The 22,500-nt window shown below is 37.5% G+C and overlaps 1 protein-coding gene across 2 annotated transcripts in view; it reads left to right on the top strand.

Annotated features, from left to right (window-relative positions):
* The window catches only part of tws (protein phosphatase 2 regulatory subunit tws), a 214,005-nt gene that overhangs the window by 6,074 nt on the left and 185,431 nt on the right, over positions 1 to 22,500 (top strand). The gene's annotated exons all lie outside the window — the stretch shown is intronic.

Below are 22,500 nucleotides of genomic sequence, written 5' to 3'. Positions count from 1 at the left end.
GCCAAAACAAAACATTGCAAGAGATGATACACCTATCCAGAACAATGAAAAGTCTGGGAGGAAAAGGACTCTACCCTTTCCAAAAAGGCCTCGTGATACCTTGCAAATCTCTAACGAACTTGCCAGGGATGTTAGGTGAAATTTTGCAATATCATACATCTTGATTCATAGGTTAAATCGAGATGGACTGGAACACTTTTTTGGCTGTATACGGTAAATGGGTGCATGTCATCAGCACCCATCACCTGTTGAATTTAAGCGCCGAGTTTGAGCCCATCTCCTGGGAAAAGAGAGAACTCTGTGAGGCGCAAAATACAATGTTGAAAATTGCATTAGCGACAATATGACTGAGGTCTCATTTTCTAACTTGATAACTAAAGAAAGCACTTCTTACGAGACTGAAGAAACATTTCTTCAGAAAGCGTTAAGCTTATCGGCAATATTGTTTCGTTTGCCAATGGAGGAATTGCAGGGTGACAAAGAAGACAAAACTGAAGAAGGAGGCATGCAATATGTGGGTGGTTTTGTAGCCCGTAAGTTTCCCCGAGTATGACTTTCTAGGAACTAAAGAACCGAAGGGGATGGCACAAGGATCGGCACTATAAGTAGAACAAATGTGAAGCTAATGAAACCCCGACCCGAATTTTTGGAGCATTTAAAATCGATGGAAAAGATATTTATTTGTTATTATTGTAAACATACCGAAAAAGTTGGTCACAATTGTATAATTGTTAACCTTATGTATACATGTACTCGTATATGTGTATTTGAGTGTTAGTTGTATATTAGAGTGAAAAATGTTTTTTCGTTTTCAAGTTCCAGTTGTAATTATTTGGATGAATACACGTATAGAAATGAATATGGTCAACATGTGCTTTGTTTCCTTAAAAGAATGAATCATAATTTTTAATATTAAAAAGAGTCAACGAGGAAACAGGAGAAAAGTTGTCCCATTTGTACAGAGCTTGGGCAGAGGAAAGCAAGTAGACCGCGTGACGTCACGTTTCTTAACTCCCATCTCCTTAACCGCGTTAATCCTGCGCGTGAGAAGACCTTGTATTCTCTAGACCTTGGTTTCACCCAACGTAGAACGGAAAGGGACGTGGAACATGCGTCTCAGACGGGATACAGATCTCTGACCTGGCTTCTCTGAGACGGCGATTAGCATGGGCCATGTTTATCGAAATTTAGGCCTATCAGACCTGCAAAAAGTTATACAGCCAGCAAAAAAGCAGAGGGAAAGGATCCTTAAAGATTAAGTACTTAGAGGTTAAGGTCCTACCTGGTGGCTAGCCCCACTATGCCTATTAAGCTCTCCATACCCAACTACTCCCACATCGCGTGATGGGGGTGAAAAGGGGGTCCCCATTGTTTCCCCAGATCAGGCAATTGGGGGGAAGTGATCCCTACATTGGTACAAACTGGTGCTAACTGCTATTCTCTGGTTCAAAATACTCTCACTGCTACGTCGCCCGCCATATTTCCCTGCCCCAATCGTCAAATGAAAAGAGAAACTACGTTTCAAAAATAATGATGCAATGGCGTCTAAATGAGGGAGGGATAAATCCGTGAAAAAAAAAAAAAAATATATATATATATATATATATATATATATATATATATATATATATATATATATATATATATATATATATATATATATATATATATATATATATATATATATATATATATATATCTTCCACGTGAATAATAACGTGATGTAAAATATGAATTGATTAAATGGCCACGAGGAAAGTAAAACAACCAAGAGTGCAAAAATTTATTTTGTCTTTAGGATAAAGCATTTTCAAGTGAACCACAGACGTTGGAGTAAAAGATGACAAAAAACATTCGGTTTTACAAACAACGACCAAAACTGAATGAGTTTATAACAATTATAATACATGCAATGATTGTTACTTGTGGGTTAACTCTCTTCATGGGTAGGGTAAACACTGGTTCTTGGATAAAGGAAGGCCAGGCCAGGCAAAGGACATTAACCAGGATTATTGATAATCTTTACTTTCTCTTTTAAATCTCATTCGAACATTTTAGGCAGAATGGGGCAAGACTGTACAAACCTGGGCTTAAATTGGTATTATTTTCCTTTGTTAGTTGTATTAATGCAGACTAGCAACATTTTTTTTTTTTATAGAATCCCATGTATGGACTGTGACACTTTTTACTGTGGGCAGAAAAGCAAGGAATTAAACGTCCGAATAAGTCGACATTAATAGTCAACATTAATAGTGAGTTAGAACTGACCAAAAGAATAATATTTTTTTGTGCAACTTTATGAAAAATCACATTGGATTGATTGGTCTCATAGTAGTATAACAGTCCAATGTGATTTTTCATAAAGTTGCACAAAAAAATATTATTCTTTTGGTCAGTTCTAACTCACTATTAATGTTGACTTTTAATGTCGACTTATTCGGACGTTTAATTCCTTGCTTTTCTGTCCACAGTAAAAAGTGTCACAGTCCATACATGGGATTCTATAAAAAAAATGTTGCTAGTCTGGTTAGAACAATTTCTTATAAGGATAACTTTTACCGTTATCATTGAAAAAGATTACATTTTACTGAATATTTTCAGCATTAATTTGACTGACTCAAAGCTGATCAAATGAAGCAAATAAAGGATGTTGTTATGTAATTCTTTCTTCCGGTCTGTTTTTTTTTATAAGATGTCTTCACTGCTTTACTGTAGCAAGTATCCTAAATTTGAGCTGGATCTCAAATCCCTGCCTTTTTTTCTAATGTTCTGTAGTTTGTTACTCAGGAATTCAGAATTGACAACTCATGACGCTCGGAGGAACATTGAAGAGAATACAGATTTTTCATGTTAATATGATGACCAGAAAAACAATGTACATGAGCTGAAACTGTTCACGTCTGATAACGATGTCTAAAACTGTATGAATTTGATGGACGGGACTTGTTCTTTCTATTTTTTCAAGAGGTTATTTACATCTTTCAGTACAAATGCCAAAATATCTACATACTGAAACCATGGTACAGGTATTTGAATATTCTTTGGAATGAACATAAAAAAGTTTTTTTTTTTTTTTAACCATATGTAGATATGAGAGAAGTGGTGGTTGGTTGGTTGGTTGGTTGTGGTTCCCCAGACTCTGTTATGCCAGGAAGCCTGCACCGCGCAAGAAGGACACCACGCTTACTGGATCCGACCATAACTGTGTGGTAGTGTGGATGTTGTGTTGTTGTCTAAGGGCTGCCAAGTTTGGGCAATCTACTAAGAGATGTGTAATTGTGTGGGGACTAACTTGGCAGAGTGGACATATGTCTGTTTGGGTGTTGTCTATGCGGTGTTTGTAGGTGTTTAGTGATTGGTGATGACCACAGCGAAGTCGAGTCAGGTGTACTCTCTCCAATCTTGAGAGCTGTGTTTCTGTGCTGCTTATGTTGGGTGGGGGGTGCCGAGTATTTTGTTGTTGGGAAGGTTATTAAGTGCTTGTCTGGTGAGGTGAGTATGGATGTGCTTTTTGTTTTGTGTGATGTTTGTGGGTGGTGGTATAGAATTCAAGATATTTGTATAGTGTCTGTGTGGCGTATTCACTATTTGCCTGGGTGTTGGAGGGTGGTCGTGAAGGTAATAGCATGGGCTGTTTGTGTTGTTTATGACCGATGCCAAGAATTGTGTGCCTCTCATGTCTAAGTGTTGCCTGATGGTGAGAATCTTGGTTTCAGCGTGTAAGTGTTCTATTGGTGTGGATTGTGTACTGCCAAGGATGATTCTAAGAGCTGTGTTTTGTATTATTTGTAGTTTGTTTAGTTGTGTGTTGGATATGGCAGGGTGCCAGGCTGGGCTGGCGTAGTTTATTATGGAGCGGATGTATTGTTTGTATACTGTGATGAGTGTTTCTTTTTGTTGTCCAAATGTTGTGCCTGTTAGTGATCTTAGTGCATTTAGTCTAGAGAAGTGGTGGTAGAGGTTACCTATTACCATACCGAACGTTTGTGCATAGTTTTCCATTAAAGAGGGACTTGCAGTCACAGATGCACAATATGACGAATTCCAAAATTTGACTGACTGTTAGTGGTGAATCCAATCCGGTCAATTAATTTTTGAGATCTCGTAATACTGAATCAAAAGTTTTTTTTTTTTTTGTAAATAAAGAGCAAACATCAAAACTTACTAATCGGGAGTCGGGATTGATGGCGATGCTGTTTAATATTTTGTTAGGTTAGCTGAATTAATTGAATGGGTTCCTTACATAGCTACTGACAACGAAGACCACAGTTTTATAAAGTTTACGAGATAGAGTCTGCAGCACTGAATATAGGCCTGAACGACTGTTTTCTGGTTATTTTCTCTTCCGGAAAAAAAACACTACACACAAAACCCCTGAGCACCAAATGAAAGCCCTTAAATTCATCTCATACTATCCCTCACTTTTTTTTTTATTCCATGAAGTGAATATAACCAGAGTAGGTCTATATCAAGTCAGTGACTAATCATCAAGCATTAACTAACATTAACCTCAAACGTTTCAGGGAATAATAAAATGATTAATTTCAAAGACATCATCGACGTGAGTCACCAAAAGTCAACCCGCTGAGTTACGATGAGTTTGCTGTGCCGGACTTGATTGATTAGTGACATAATGTGACAACATCATGGTTAACTACGATGAATAATCAGTTAGAAAAGGGAGGATGCAAAGAGCGATGAGATCATGATAATTAGATGGGTTTTGAGTGACCAGAAGAAACAAAAGTGATGGTTTTTCCCAAGAGACAATTTCTGTTCAAAGAATATTTTGGTGGCCAACTCCAAATGGCACGTGCTGTAACAAAATAAAATTTCTTTACGTACTACAAGTAAAAGGTTTCCACAAAAGAAATTCTTCCCATATTCATTTAATGGCATCTGACTGTGCCTGACTCTTAGATTCACATATGGCAGATAGCAACTAATCACTGAGTAAGGCGTCTATAATCTGTGGGTGGGGTATACGCTGTGGCTGTTATAAGTGTGGCAGGTTCTTTCTCTGGAACTGAGGTGGGCGATGGACCAGTATTGCACTCTTTACTTCTATGACCATGTTAAGCGGTTTTAGATGCCCAGCAAACTTTTATATATCTGTGGTGTTTGTACCCTCGTATGGTCTTAGATGGAACGCCTCTTCTACACCCAGCAGATACAGATATAGTAAAAGCTACTCACCAAGTAGTCAAATATAAGAAGTTTCGGATATTCCATTCAGCAAGGAATATTGGGACTCGGCTTTGAGTCCCTTCTAAAGATTGCCAGGGTGCTGTGTATATCTAGCAGAATCAGTTGAAAGCTTACTTTTGGCCTTTCGTTGATTCTTTGGAAAATGGCACAAAGAATTACTTCTCGATTTTAAACCTTGTTAGATTTCTCAAATATTTAACTATTAATTCAATAGAAGGTTGGCTTCGTAGTGAATCAGTTGTTAAATAAAGTTACTTTTCATCCAAAAAATTATCGCGGTCAAAATTGAGTTGAGAATAGCACTTTTCTACAGAGAACAGATTTGGTATTTAGAATGCTATGTACAAGGTCATCCAGGAATCGTGGATCTCTTATGTTAAATCATCAGAACGGGGCCAATCCTGTAACTTATTTACATCTGCCCATGAAGCACCAAAATTAAGTGGACCCTAACAGTTAGCTATTTAATATTATGACTGGTGCTAGAATGTAGTGTGAAGGTCACACATGATTTAAGCACTGCTTTTAAGGAGAATAGTTTTGTTATAGTTATGCAATGTAGGAGAATGCTTGCATGATTTTGTTGCATAAAAGACAAGTTCAGATCAATCCAGTTAGCTCAGTGAAGGAAAAAGACTTTTGTTAGCAGTGCTGTGAAGTAAGTTATTGAAGTACTGTTAGGCCTCGGTACATGTGAGGGGTTGTTTCACTGAATTGGTGATTCTAGTCTTGCTTTTGGCTCCTGCCCATACCACAGGTGAATGAGATTTCTTTCCTGCCTCGATTAGGCATGATTTCAGTATTTTGTTGAATAAATGACGGGTTGAGATCAATCTGGTGAGCTTATTGAAGGAGACAGACCCACATTAGCAGGGTCTCGAAGTATATCACTGAAGTACTGCTAGGCCTGGATACGCTAAGGTGGAGGGGGGGAGTTGTCACTGAATTAGCAACGCCAATCCCGCTTTCCTGACAAAACTCCTCACAAATATCTGAAAAGCTGTTGTCTATGATACACTTGTACAACATAATAATATATAGGAGGATTTCTTCCTTGTCAGGATTAGAAAACCATTCTTTTAGTCATCCTTTGCCTTCAAAAGGTCACTGCACAAGACAAAGCACCAGCATATTTATGTCCATCCAGCAAAGAAAAGACCAATGGAAGGTGGGAGAGAATGCCTGGATTACAGAAACAAAGGACTTTATGGAATTAATGTCTCAGAAAAGGAATGGTAGCTGGGAATGTATGAAGGTGTGAAAACAAGTTATAGAAGGCCAATGGATAGATGCTGTATTTTTGAAAAAAGAAAAAATTGAAAAAGGTAGCAAATGGGAGACAAAAACAGTAAACAATGCGGTGTTAATTGGTTAATAGCAATTCTTTTCTTTTGTGCAAACTTTTAAAAATTCAGATTCAAATTCAAAACTTTATTAATTTAAAAATTCAAGTTCAAATTCAAAACCTTATTCGTATGAATACAATTAGTAGACATAGACAAAAAAATATAAGTATTGGTAAAATAACTTATCCAGTGGGTCTTACGACCTGATAAAATCAGCTAATACACAGAAATTCTAAAACTTCTGTCAGCTGTACAAAATTTAAGATACATGAGCTAAAACTTTCTTTACAGTCAATAAGTTCTTGTATTGCTAATACTTTCCAGTCCTCTCTGAGATCGTTACTCCGTGTAATTTCATTTTAGCTTTTATACACAAAAGATTAGTAATATTGACACCTACAACATTTGACATAAAAGAAAGGCTTCATACATTATAGATTCTCTGTTAATATAACAGTTTCTAAAATAAAACGATATTATTACAGACGAATGATTATACCCACTTAAGAAAAATCTGTGCACCCTACGCAAAATCTCCAGGAATGGCGTCAAAGTTGACATTAATGGTTGGGTTGAATTGCAATGCCCCTCGTGTACACCGAGCAGCCTGCAAGAGCACACCCTCCAAGACTGTCCACATCTCTCACGCCAGTGGTCTGCAAATTACATAAATTAGACCCATAGAAACTGGTAGAATTCGTATTAAAAGTTTTGATTCTTACATAGACCGATAAAAAACTAAACTGGGACGTAATGACATTTGTTTTCGTTTTAATATCGGAGGATTTCCATCAACTATATCTCTTGTATTAGACGTAATGTAACCCAAATACTTTGCTTTATTAACTATTTTAAGGGTCTTATTGCATAACTTAAGTTTCATTTCAAGACTGTTACCAAAAATAATCGTCTCACATTATATGAAAGTCCAAAATCCGCACCAAACTTTTCACATTCGTCAAGTAAATATTGCATTGATCTACGAACTGGTGCGAGTAAAATGGCGTCATCAACATAAAAAGAAATACAGGAACACGTATTCCCTATATAGCATCCAACTCCAGCCGTAGTAACGCAATTAATAAGGCTGTCCTTGTAATGAGTAGAAAGAGGAGGCGACATGACTTCTCCCTGCTTAAACCCATTTCTTAGAGCAAATTTGTCAGAGTATGAAAGTTCCATTTACCTTCTCCTATGCGCGAATACATAATTATCAGGGGTCTTGTAACAAGTGACACAGACCACGATCGATTAGAATTTTGAGCTTTTCGTACTTCACCTGTCAAATGCCTTCGAAGAGTCAAGCAGTGTAGTTATCACACTAGAACTACTTGAAACCTGATATTCATTGGTTTTCATTGCAGTAAATGTACAAAGAGATGTAGAAAAGTCCTTTTAACAAGCAAACTGATAGTCGCTTGATTTAAATATATCTTTCAAATCCTCATTAAGTGTATAGTCTAAGATTTTACAAAAACTACTGTTCAGCGCAATGGCTATGTAATTGTCAGAATTTTATATGCATCTTCTTTTATTTTTAACTAGAGTGAAAATGTGACAAGGTAAAAAATGTCATTGATCACCCCAGTTGCTTCGGGGCTTCAGTAAAAATATTGCTATAAATGTCGTGCGTCGTCTCTTTTTCATTTGTTTAGTTTTCTAATAGCCGACTTCACCATTGACCGAGTGATAGAGCGAAGGTGTAAATAATATTACCTGAACACTTCTGACAGTCTTTGTGTATATCACCTTGCATCTGCAACAAAACTAAGGACAGTGTATTTTCAGGCTGTTCGCTGTTTAATGACTTGTTTTTCTTTGAATGTCTCACTAGCATCCATGCCTGTTTTTTCATCAGTTATATTTGACCTTAAAATTGGTTCGGAGTATACAGAACTACAAGAACAACGCCAGTTTCCATTCATCAAATTTACCGCTACCTTTTCTCTCAATTTTATTTTGACTCAGTTTCGTTGTTTTAACCGCTCTATGATAGTTGAAACTGGTTTTACCTCCTCAACGCAGCAACCCAGCCAAATCTTGTGGCAAAAAAATGGACTGATCCCAAAATTCCAACCCACTAAAATACCTCTTGTACGGCTTCTATGATTATTAGCCCTAACGTCATGTCTACGACCCCCACTCCTGTTATTATTATCATCATAACTATCACATCATCGTTATGAGTGATGGCATTATATATGTTGGATTTATTTTTTGAACTCGGAATACGAAGACTTGGCTGATAACTCACTCCATGATTTCAATTACATTGAGCATGAAGCTAAAACATTCTGTGAAGCTAAAACAAATTCTGCAGAATGAATCGTGCTGTTAATATTCTTGCAGTGAACTGCATGAAATGGAATGTTAATATTTTTCAACAACTCATCCATTGTATTTATATAATTTTCCTTATCTAAGGCCGTTGCCTTACTCCAATAGAGTTTAAGCATCTCAGACTTAGTTTCCCTTTCGACTCCCACCTGATCATCAATAAGCTGGTCAGCAGTGATCAGATAACTTTTCACCATCTTCCTTAGTGTTGCTATCCAATACCCTATCGTTAATACGGGGGTTGATGAGCATATAATCAATTTAGGATTTCTGATTGAAAGCATTTATGAAAGTATGAGATATGTCATATCGTCTATCCAAATTGGGAATAATAAACTCGTTGCTGTCAGCAAATTCATTAAACGTACTGGTCCTTAAATCTGCCTGGGCGACATCACAGTTCAGATCTCCGGCAAGGACATCTAACTCCACATAATTGTTACAAATTGCATTCATTTCACATAGCACATTGAAAAATTCATCATTATCACCATCGTTATATGGCATATATGCAGCAGTTGCAGAGGTGAACTGATATGAACACCTGTCACTTTTACAAAACAAGGTCTACTAGAAGACATGTCTAATGGCTCAACTTTAAGAAGGCATTATTTTTTTCCATATAAGGGCCACTCCCCCATAAAGCCTACCAGATAAACGTGTCATCACTCATTCTAGATCTGAACAGAAAATGGCACTGTGGGAGAACATTCTGAAAAAGACATTCAGTGTCAGACAACCAGTGTTCTTGAATCAACAAGTTTTCATGAAGCTTTTTCATATATTCATAATTCCTGTAAATACTCGTAAAACCCTTATAATTAAATGAAACAAAATTCAGAAAATTAGATCCCATTATACATAGTCATGTTGTCTCATAAATGCTCATAACTTTGTCAGAGGCTCTGACTCTGGTCACTTCAACAAGGATTATTTGTCTTAATGTAGAATTACCTGTGGTCAACAGATTTTCAGTCTAGTTTTATCCATGAAGGATAGGAGTTGGTTATTCACAACATTCTCATCTTCAACCATGATCATTTGCAACTGCATTAATGATAGTTTCTTGTAATAGGTGACCTTCAAAATGCATGTTTTGATGACTCCAGTAAATTTTTCACAAAAACCACCTATCAACAAATTATCAGGTATGATAAACTGCCAGATGGTACCGCTTTTTATTCGGTAATGCCACATTTCAGCTCCTTGCAGGCTCACTAAAGGAATTAATGTGCACCAATGGTGGCATTGTCAGAAATAAACATTTGCCAAAAGCCATGTCATGCCACAAACTGCCATAATGCACCGAGGAATAGGGTTGCCAACAGGGTTTTGCACATCTGCAGTGCAGTAGCTCGTGTGGTTATACAAATGTAAATGTATGCCCAAGTGACCCCTTTGTTGGAAACTGCTATGTTTCCAGGGAAAATGGCACCTACACAATGAAACAGGGTAGGATGAATGACCCGAGCAAGTCAAGGGGGCATTAGTGAATTTTGTAGTCTGTGGGGTATGAGGCTGAACTGCAGCAAAACGAAAACTCTGTTGATTAGCAGATTTCGTACAGATTTTCCAATATGCAATAAATATGCCTCTCTGTCGAACTTGTCAGTTCTGGAGGTCCTTTATTACTCACGCCATTGGATTGTGGAACAGTCTCCCTGGGGATGTCATGCAATTGGAACTTCAAAAGTTCAAGCAAAGATGCAATGCATTACCACCTGATACTGTAAGTACTTTTATTATTATTATTATTATTATTATTATTATTATTATTATTATTATTATTATTACGTTTTTATCCTTTTATTGATGCATGAAATCATGCAAAACTAAAAAAAAAAAAGGCTGGAGTTTTCATATACAGTGGAACTTTGCTAAATAAAGACACTTTCAATATGATTGTAGGTTATGCAAGAATCCAACAGATATGGAATACCATAAAAAAATCATCGTTTTAGATGAAGATATTTCAGAAAATATGTAGAAAAGGTAAATATTTGTATGTATTTTGAGAGTTGTTCCAGTAACTTTGAAAATAGCCAGTCCTATAAACATCATTACTGTACGTATTGATAGTTACGACATTAAAGAAGTTGTAGTCTTGCTCCACATGTCATCTAAGCATGAACAGTATAATTACCCGTTATTACTAAAAAGAAGATACAATTCCAATTTTGTTTGGGGTGTTCTTAGCTCCAATTCCAATTTTGTTTGGGGTGTTCTTGCATCAAAAAATACAAACTTTTGATTGCTGTAAAGCCGGATTGAAGTTTCGATCTTGAAACTTTTGTTGAAACTGAAACTGAAAACCGTGCCCTGTTGGTTTGTTATGTGGGTGACAGTGTCTTCATCCTTTCTTCTGTCAGTAGATAAAAATTAGTTTTGACTCTGTGGTACATATTCATATCTACCTGAGCTTCTGTGCTTAGCATCAAAATCAACCCATCCTGACCATGGGTTCGTGTCCGGCTAAGGGTGGATGTGCCTATCTTATATCATGCCCTCTAGGTGTAACTTAGTCTAGGCATAAAGTGAATCCGATAGTAACTGGTAATTTATGGCTAAGTTACTAAATTATCTCATATATATATATATATATATATATATATATATATATATATATATATATATATATATATATATATATATATATATTATATATATATATATATATATATATAAATATTATAATCAACATTTATGGATGTGCATGATGAGCTGATTTAGATTTTAAGTGCAAAACCGGAATTCTAAAGGAACATATACCGCTGGGTCGAAATTAATTCTTGTCTCTCTGACAGTTAAATGGATAATATCACTGTTACACTTATGCAAAACCAACAAGGCATGGATTCTAATCCTGCTCAGGGTAGATGTGCTTATCATTATATAATTACCTTTGGGTGTAAGATATTCCCAAGATAAAGTGAATTCGATTTTAATGGTTTATTTGTGGCTTTGTATTTGAATGTATTGAAATGTCATGTGTGAACTGACAAAGGGCTGTCATATTTCATATAGAAGAGGGCCACCCAACCCCATTCCCGTGGGACAAAAGTGGCCCGTTTGATTCTGAGAGTGGCCCGCTAGAGAAAAATAAGTGAAAGTATATGTCTCTCTTTTAGATTTGCCGCTTATCCTGAATAAAAGAAATATTCCTCGCACACATGTACATACATACACATAGGTGGCCCGCATGACTGTTTTTTCAAGAGTGGCCCTCAGACTAAACAGCTTGGACGGCCATGATATAGAAGATAATCTGATGGATGGAGAAGTGTTTGTTTTGATCCTTACACCTCAGTCTTTACGCTCCCGCAGAAGCTTCATGCTTGTACACGCCACAGGGGTCTACTGTTGGATTTTCTTCCTTCATAGGTATTTATGGGTCATTAAACTAGTCGCTTTTCAAGGATGTTTGTCATCGTTTGACAGTGAAATCCGTTATCTCAGCCAGCCGTGCCTTACTTTTGCTCTACACTGAAAATAACTTCAAACAAGAGAGTTGGATGAAATCTGGGCTACAGTCGGATGAGAAGGAATATGCTGTGTTTCAGCGGTTTGTAAGTCCGTTTCCACTCTCACTGACTGTAGGGAAACGGCGCTCTCACGTTCTCAGCAAAATCGATTACAATTACATAACAAAAGTATATAACAAAATTGTGATATTTCTTGGTATACGGATGAAAATCAACCCAGATATTGACAGAACCGTTTGGCTGTTACCCTGGTGCCGTATGGAAGAAAATAATTGACCTATCTGTTTGACAAAAGGAAATCTAGCGAGGTGTCACATACTTACAAGGGTTTTTAGAAACTTATTCTGTAGGTTCTCCGAACCGGAATGTAAAATACTTCTCGAATTTCGACCTCTATTCAAGGTCAGAATTTGGAGGTTAGGATAGTTTGGGCTAGAAATTATAAAAATACGTGAACGGAAAATGGCAGATGTGCTAGGGAAACAACAAGGCAAAGGAACTATCGTTGTCTGTACGTAGTTCTCTAGCAGATAGGGCCATTTCTGTCCGAGGTGGACTGGGATTAATAAAATCATTTCGAGGTCTAAAATCCTAAAAAAAAAAAAAAAAATCCTCCCCTCTACAAAAATTATGAATACAAGTTATTATGACTTGCTAATATGTGAACTTAGTCTTTTTTTTTTCTTCAAATGCATCCTAAACTCCCCTGCTCTTATATGGAGCCCGAGATGGACCATAGGAATTTTGGGGATTTACAATGAGTCCAGAAAATTCAACTGTACTCTTTTTAATGCAACGATAACAAAGAACGTTAAACATGTTCTTAATGCAACAGTGGCTTATCTAGGGTAAATAAATGGCATGGAATTGAAGTAGTCATAGATCTGTCCCTGTCTCCGCCGAGAGAGAGAGAGAGAGAGAGAGAGAGAGAGAGAGAGAGAGAGAGAGAGGGAGAGAGAGAGACACACGCACACACACATATGAGTAGCGTCATGTGTCCCACTTTACATGCATTGCCGATATATGGATTTGTGCAGGTGTGTAGAGACTCAGCCAGGTGCAAACTGGTGGCGTATTTTCTTCGGTGTATTAGTATTTTTAATTCCATTTCCTCTCATGTTGAATTAGTGTTTGAGGTTATAATTTGAAATTGAGAAATTAGCGACATCACTTTGCAAGTGGGGAGGCCTTCATTGGTGTAAGTTAGTAGAGGCTGTCATACATACATACATGTATTTATATATATATATATATATATATATATATATATATATATATATATATATATATACGCACACACAAGTATCGGAGTAGAAAGACCCGACAAACATCTTATGACGAAAAGGTGACGGCATGTCTCTCAATTAACAAAGGAGAGAGAAAACAAACATACGTAAGATTCCTATAAAGAACATAGAACATAAACAAATAGGTAATTAGGCTACAAAAGTGGGATGGACGAAGATTGGGTATTTAGCAAAGGTACATTTGTTTTTACAAGAGAGACTCCAGCACCATTACAACTCATCGTCCTTATGGGCAGAGCCAATAATTTTAGAATCATTTATGTCCAAGTGGGTAGCACAGATTTGGGAATGGTAACGAATATTGGATAATTCTGGATTGGACACTGGGCAACCCGTCCTGAAACAGAAGCGGACCTTGAGGAGCCTCCTAGTACGAGTATATCCAATGTAGATTCCCAGACTACAACTTTGACTGAATTATGTTGGATCTCGCGGAAATGCTTAGTCTATCCCAAACTGTGTATTTATACCAAGTTCCCTGTTCTACATGATAATAGTTTGAAAAAGAAATGTATGAATTTAATTAATAATGAATTGCCAAGCTTAAATCTGAAGATTATCCCAGGCAATCCTCTAACTGTATGTTCTTTTTTCACAGTGGATAGACTAAGCATCAGTGGCGTAGCTGGCATTCCACCAGTAGGGGGGCCTAGGTGGAGCCAAGATATTTGTTGGTGGGGGGGCGGGACAAAGAAAATGAGGCAAAACTAGTGTACCAGTTCTGTAATTAGGAGAATATACTATTCTCTAATGTGAATGAGAGAAAATAATAGTATTAGTAAAGCTCAATTTTCAATTAATTTTCAACTCTTACTATATGCAAATGTGTCAAATACTGTAATGTAAATTTCCCCACAACCTATATTCAGCACTACCCTAACTTCTATTATCAAGTTTTAATTTTCAACTACAGTATAGTAATATCCCTGTCATGTAAATAGTATATCAAAATAGTGCATATCATCAATAACACAAAAGACTTATGACCCTCCATAATCTCTTCAAAATTTCAACCTATCCCATTCCCTCTTCTTCATCTCCTCTCCCTTGAAATTAACTCTAAGCAGCAGTAGCAAATTGCATTGCACTTATTCAAAACTGTAACTATAGTTTCAATCATTTCATACTCATACAAAAAGTTGATAATTAAGTTGGATAAAAATATCATGAACAAACATGTCATTTGTGTTAAAAACCTATAACTATAATTCTGCTTTTGACCATCAAAGGGTTAAACTTTAGCTACAAAGGGAATTTCAACTGGGGGCGGGGGGCCGGCCGGGGGAGCTCAAGCATCTGACTGGAGGTGCCCCCCGACCCCCATAGCGACGCCACTGCTAAGCATTTCCGCGAGATCCAACATAATTCATAAATATACCAGTCAAAGTTGTAGTCTGGGAATCTGCATTGGATATACTAGTACTAGGAGGCTCCTCAATGTCCGCTTTTGTTTCAGGACGGGTTGCCGAGTGTCCAATCCAGAATTATCCAATATTCGTTATCATTCCCAGATTTGTGGTACCCTCTTGGACATAAATGATTTTAAAATTACTGGATCTGCCCATAAGGACGACGAGTTGTAATGGTGCAAGAGTCTCTCTTTGTAAAAACAAATGTACCTTTGCTAAATACCCAATCTTCGTCCATCCCACTGTTTATAGCCTAACTACCTATTTGTTTACATTCTACGTTCATTATTATTATTATTATTATTATTATTATTATTATTATTATTATTATTATTATTATTATTATTATTATTATTATTATTATTATTCGGAAGATGGACTATTCAAATGGAACAAGCCCACAGAGACCATTGACTGAAATTCAAGCTTCCAAAGAATATGATGTTCATCAGGAAGAAGTAAGAGGAGGTAAAGGGAAATACAAAAAGAAGCGATCCTACTTGTTAAAAAAGAAAAAATAAATTAAAAAATTAGTAAATAGATAAAAATGTATTAAAATGCCAGGAGAATAGTATCAGGTAGTAATGTATTGCATCTTCTCTTGAATTTTTGAGGTTTCGATTGCACGACATTCTCAGGGAGACTGTTCCACAGTCCAACGGTGTGAAGAATAAAGGACCTCTGGAACTGATAAGCTCTACAGTGAGTCACATTTACTGCATATTGGTGTTGTTGTTAGCAGGAAAAGGTGGTCAGGGGTCAAATGAGAATGTGAAAGATCTGTTAAAATACAACCTATGAAAAATTGACAAATAAGAGAACATCCGTGGATGGTCCAAGTCATAATTGCTAATATTAGGAAACAGAAACCTGCCACCACGAACCACTCTACCTAAAAGAGATAAATCTATAGCAGAAGCAGACATCCATACCGGAGAACAGTATTCTAGTAAAGGAAGGACAAATGACCTAAAAGAGGTTACATTGATTTTACCACTGTTATCAATATATGAGGCCTTTCGTACAATACCCAACTTTCGTGCGGCATTTACTGACACTTTCACTATGTTTCTTAAAAGTAAGTTGTGAATCAAAAGTTACATCCAGGACAGTTAAAGCTTCAGACTCATTCAGCAGAGTCCCAGCCACCGGAAGGGCGGGGGTTGATGGGATGGAAAATCTGTACAAGATCTGCTAATCAACAGTGTTTCGCTTTACTAGAGTTCAGTCTCATACCCAACCAACTATACCATTCATTAATCTGCTCCATGTACCGATTGAGACTAAGGGAAGCTTCATTTCTCATAAGTGGAGACTTTGCATCGCTCACAAGTGTTGCATCATCGGCATACTGTACAATCTTGTTTTCCAGGCCAACAACCATATCACGTGTATACACTAAAAACAACAGTGGACCAAGAACACTACCCTGTGGAACTCCAGACACAATAGTCTTGGTATGCTAAAGATCCCATCAAGAGCAACTTGATGCCTCCTACCTGTAAGGAAATCTTAAAGCAAATCTAAAACATATCCACCCACTCCAAGATTCTGAAGTTTATAAATAAGGGCCTTGTGATTTACTAAATCGAAAGCAGCACTAAAATCTATTTGAATTGCTCCACACTCAAAACCCTTATCAAGGTTCTCTTGCTAATGGAATGTCAAATCTACAAGAGCATCACAGGTACCTAACTGCTTCCGATATGCATATTGACTACCAGCAAATAATCCTTTAGATTCCACATACTTACATAGTGGCTTAAAATAAGTTTTTCAGCAACTTTGGAGAGCACAAAAATAGAAATTGGCCTGTAGTTACTGCAGTCTGCAGACATGCCATTCTTTGGAACAGGCATTGTATTGCTAAGCTTTCGCTCATCCACCAAGATACTAAGTCGACATAAAAATCTATAGAATCTACTAATCTTGGGAGACAATACTCTAGAAACCTTTTTAAAAAACAAGGGCAAGAAATCATCAGAATCTTCTCTACCCAAGCTATCAAGATTATCCAGAATTTTCTCAACATCCCTAGAGCAAAATGCAAATTTCATAAGAACAGGTTTAGGATGACAAGTATCAGGGAGAGGGACATCCTCAGCTGATTAGTTAGTTTCAAACTCTCAATGAAGAACTAAAGCTTTTTCCTAAGAGCTAGTAACCAATCTACCATCATTTGTTAGTAGTGGAGGAATGGCAGATGAGCTTCACCCAAAGATAGATGATGTCAATTTAGTCCACCACAGATGAGGCTAAGTAATTCCTTCAAGTATCCTCTTTAAGGAATTGCTGTAATTTCTCTCAGCTATATGATAAATTCTATTTGCAGAACGGCGAGACTCAATAAAAATTAGCAGATGCTTACTATCACTCACATTTGCTAGTTTCCATATCCGTACCATACCCATACCCATATCTGTATCATACCCATACCATACCCATATCTGTGCCATACCCATATCCATTCCATACCCTTATCCATTCCATACCCATATCCGTACCATACCCATACCCATACTGATACCCATACCCATATCCTTACCATACCCATACCTATACCCATACACATATCCATTCCATACCCATACCTACACCCATATCTGTACCATACCCATATCCTTACCATACTCATATCTATACCCATACCCATATCCATTCCATACCCATACCTACTGTATATCCATACCCATACCATACCATTCCCATATGCGTACCATACCCATTCTGTACCATACCCATACCCACAGCTAAACTAACCCTACTAATAATAGTCGGCAAAAGTCTACGGGCAGCACCAGCCCCATGTATACCTTCCAGTCATATACAAACAACTGACCATATCTTGGTGCAGGTACAGGAGCAGCTGTTGGTGGGTTTTGAACCAATGCTGATGCCATTGGCGGTTCTGGACCGTCACCAGTAGTGCCTGTTGTTGTTCTAGAATTACCCACTGAGTCCATTTCAAAACTAAAATAACAAAGCTCTGCCAAAAATCCTTTATTATATACCGTTGGATCAATTAACGTTGAAAATTTCTGGACAGTTATAATTATTGTCTTCTTAAACTTTAAAAACTCCAGTTGTATAACAGGAATAGTATTTACTGTGATCCTCATAATGTAGGTAGTTCAGTTACCACATGAGGTTAATTAAACACTTCATAAATTCTAAAGGTCAAGCAATATATATTTTGATCTGAAAAACTTGCACATTACTTTTATAAAAAAAAAAAATGATGCCATTACAAATTTATAAACATTTTGTTAATAGTACTCAATCTCAACACATTGTATTTCATTGCAAAACATGGAAATGGGAAGAGGGAAGGGGAGGGAAGAGGGATGGGAAGGGAGGAGAAGGAGGAGAAGGGAAGAGGGATGGGAAAGGAGGAAGGAAGGGAAGGGGGGGGAGGAAGAGGAAGTGAAAGGGGAGGGGATGGGGAAGAGGGAGGGAGGAGGGACACACACAAAGGCAGCCAAGGAAATTAATATAATAGATGGTGTAATTTTCATGTGAACAATTTCTCCATATGTTGAATTTGGTCTGTTTGTCAAGGTAAGCTCTTCTTCATGTATCATCAAACCATGGATGGTCATTTGACCTGAATTCAGTGACCTATCTAGGGACATTCTTTACTTAAATAGCTATCAGCATTTCATTAGCTTCTTCTTGGGATCAGGGTCTGATATAGCATCTGAAAATTAAGTGCCTGACACGCTTTAATAATGCAATCCTAATTGGCTCTAGATTTTTGCCAGACCATTTTCCCAATGGTGGAATTAGGAATATACTGATTGACAGATATGTGTCTCAGTGGCGCAGTGACCGGAAGTGCTTATACACTCGCAGACCTTGGACTTCACAATAGTGGGAACATCTGTGAATATGAGGTCTAATCTATTACCAGAAATATGTGTGGGCTCCTCAATTAGCTGGACAAAATTGAAGGATACACAGAACTCAAGTAGACTGGCCATGTTGATCTGCGGAATTTGAATTTAGCCACTCGCTGTGCTTTGCATTGCAGTCTTCACAAATAACAAATGAAACTTTTGAATCCTATGACTGAGCCATACTAATGTTTCCAAGAGAGAGTCATATACAGAATTGTCGATATTTATATTGCAGTAAACAGCAAATATGTGTACATTGTAGAACGTACTGAAATTTTAAAACAAAGAATTTAATGGCAACTACACTTTAAGTTTTTTGACGACATATAGGTCATCCAGACTTAGTGCACACATGTGGGATGTTACGACAATAAATAACGCCTGGGCCACCAAACCCTGGGATTAAAAACTCAAGCTTTGACTTGCTGTACTTACAAGAGTCTCATACAAAAACATCAAATTGTAGTTACGGGTACAACTCTAGAGATCAAGAAAATTTTACCTTGTGCCCCAAATATTTAAATAATGAAGTACTTTGCAATTTTTCTTACAGTAATGAGTAACGGCAGGACCAGGGTTCAGCTCAATGTCTCCTGAAAGAATTAAAATTAACAACATAAAATTAGTAGCAAAACTAATAAATAGGCTCATAACAACAGCAACATAATAAAAATCAACAGAACAGTAAACAATGATAATGTAATAACAACAACAGAATTTACATTATTAACAAAAAAACTCTATTGAAAGTAAAAATAAACCTAACCATATGTCACTGAAAAAATGCCAGAAGCAACTAGTCGATAAAGTGGAGCCGGCACACCTTATAAGGCATTTAAGAAACCCACCAGGTTTGCCACAGCAATTAGGGGAGGACATTCAGGATGCATTTAGAAATTATGAAAAGCCTATAAGGAAAGGTTAAGGTAAATAAGAAGGTGCTTTCCTGATAATCCACCAAGATTATCAGTCTATCCTACACACTTTTCAAAAAAAACAGGAAAGTGAACAAAAGAGGAAAAATGTCTGATTGCACCCTCGAGCAAGGGAGCTCAAACCCAAGACCATGGAAGGCCACGGTATAATAGCTATGACATAGTCCAAGTTTGGAGAACATGGTTTGTATTCAGAGTAACCCTGTCTCTTAGAAGGGTTGCCAACCAAGGCCCTCTGGTTTGATTTTGGAGAGTCCTTCTCCTAGAAGAGTTGCCTACCAAGGTTAAAGAGTCTCTTCTACCCTTCTGCTATAGGTACCTTTCATATGTTTATTTTCTCCCTCTTTTAATCACTTTGTAGCTCTTGCCATGGTGGGCGTTTCAAGTTTTTGGGGTTTTTTAGCCATGGTATTTGTAAAATTTAAACAGTTTTTCTGGTATATAAGTGACGTTTTATGTATTCATAGCCTATGTGTAATTTTCCAGCCTTGAAAATGTATCATGTGATGTGAAATGTCAGCATAAGAAACCTGAGGGAGACATGTCTTGAACTCTTCATCTTGATATATATATATATATATATATATATATATATATATATATATATATATATATATATATATATATATATATGTGTGTGTGTGTGTGTGTGTGTGTACATGTATATACATGTAGTGACCTGCTGCCCACCTAACAGATGGTATAGTCAGCCACCGAAGGCACAAGAACATGGCATCCCTTTAGCCCATTTTGCATAAAATGCAGTCACCTTTCATATATAGGGATGTGGATGAGATACAGTTAGTCATCATTGATGCAGGGACTTGGCAGCTCCCCTGCTGACTGTGCACAAAGTATAGTCAATCATCGTATGTAGGGATGTGGTAACCCCACCACAAACTTGCATAACGTTAAGTGAGCCATCGCAGGTGCAGGGACATTGCAGCCCCACCACCCACCTTCCAAAAGGTGCTGTCAGCCCACTGATGTCTTGGACAAGGTGCAATTAGCCATCATAGGCACAGTCATGTAACATATCCACCACCCACCTTGTACAAGGTACAGTCAGCCATTATATGTGTAAGAACATGGCAGAACCAGTACTCATCTTACTGTATATATGGTGCAATCAGCTATCAAAGGTGTAGAGACATTTCTATAACACCATATACCTTGTATAAGGTGCAGCCACCCATCACATGAAGATGGTGGGAAAACCCCCTCCCATCGTATAAAATGCATTCAGCCATCAAAGATGTAAGAATATGACATCACCATCCACCTTGTATAAAATGCAACCAACCTTCATAGTTACGGGGCTGTAGCAACCCCACCATCCACTTTTATAAGATGCAGTCAACCACCCCAGGCATAGGGACATGCACTCCACGTCAACCATCTTGTATTAGGTGCAATCAGCCTTCATAGGCTAATTAGCTTGGCAACTGCACCACCCACCTTGCATGTGTGCAGTCAGCCATCACATGAGTAGGGATGTGACAACCTACCACCCACCTGGTATAAGATGCAATCTTGCAGCCATCACAGGTTTAGGGATATGGCTACCCCACTACCAACCCTGTGTAAGGGGTAATCAGCCTTCACAGGCATGGAGATGTGGCACAGCTATCAGAGGCATATGGACATGGCAACCCCACCACCCACCTTCCATAAGATGTAATCAGTCTTCACAGGAGTAGGGATGTCAGTATATCACCACCCTGCTGGAATATAATGCAGCCAATCACCATGCCATACAAACATGGCAAACCCACAATTTGTTAATAATATGGGAATTCCACCACCCACCTTTATAAGATACAAACAGCCATCAGAGGCATAGGGATGTTGTAACACCACCACCCACCTTGTATAAAGTGCAAAAGACCATCATAGAGTGAGGATATGGCAACACCACCACCCATCTTGTATAAGATGCAGTAAGCCATCACATGCGGTAGTAGGTGGCAAGCCTTTCTGCTTTGGTAAAAGTAAAATGTTGCTGGTCTGGGAACCCCCACCCCATAAAAACTTTATGACAAACTTGATGTGTGTAGTTATGTGTGTTCCTGTGTAAACCAGGCTTAAAAATCATTGTCGAGAACAGCTCAACGAGGGGAATGTAATTTATCAACTTTAATGAGATAGCATTACAGTCAAAGGATTACAAAAATGCCATAAGTAATTAGAATTGAGGATTATTGTAATCATTTTATTGCATCTTTGGTTAAGGTAAATGTATGTACTGTATATGTATATAATTATGTATACCTTCATTTTTGTTATGGTTCCCCAACTTCAATGTAACATTTTTCTGAGGAACTGTTAATCGTTATGCAACTTTTCCTTATAAGAAACAGCTTAATTGTCCCATGCTTTTCCATTTAAAAGTAGCGGCTATTTTTTACTTTTACCATATTATCTGCTCATTGTTCTGGAAGTCAGTGAGAGAGTATCAGCTTACAAACGACTTATTCCAAGAGTAAATGTTGCTAAAATGTTTTTCTAAACCAGTGTTGCCCATCACGGGGCTTTTAAGCTGTTATTAACTGTAGTGTTTACTCTAGGCCGATATCGCCA

This window comes from Macrobrachium rosenbergii, chromosome 44 (assembly GCF_040412425.1).
Source record: "Macrobrachium rosenbergii isolate ZJJX-2024 chromosome 44, ASM4041242v1, whole genome shotgun sequence".
NCBI lineage: Eukaryota > Metazoa > Arthropoda > Malacostraca > Decapoda > Palaemonidae > Macrobrachium > Macrobrachium rosenbergii.
This window is presented reverse-complemented; position numbering and strand designations above follow the sequence as displayed.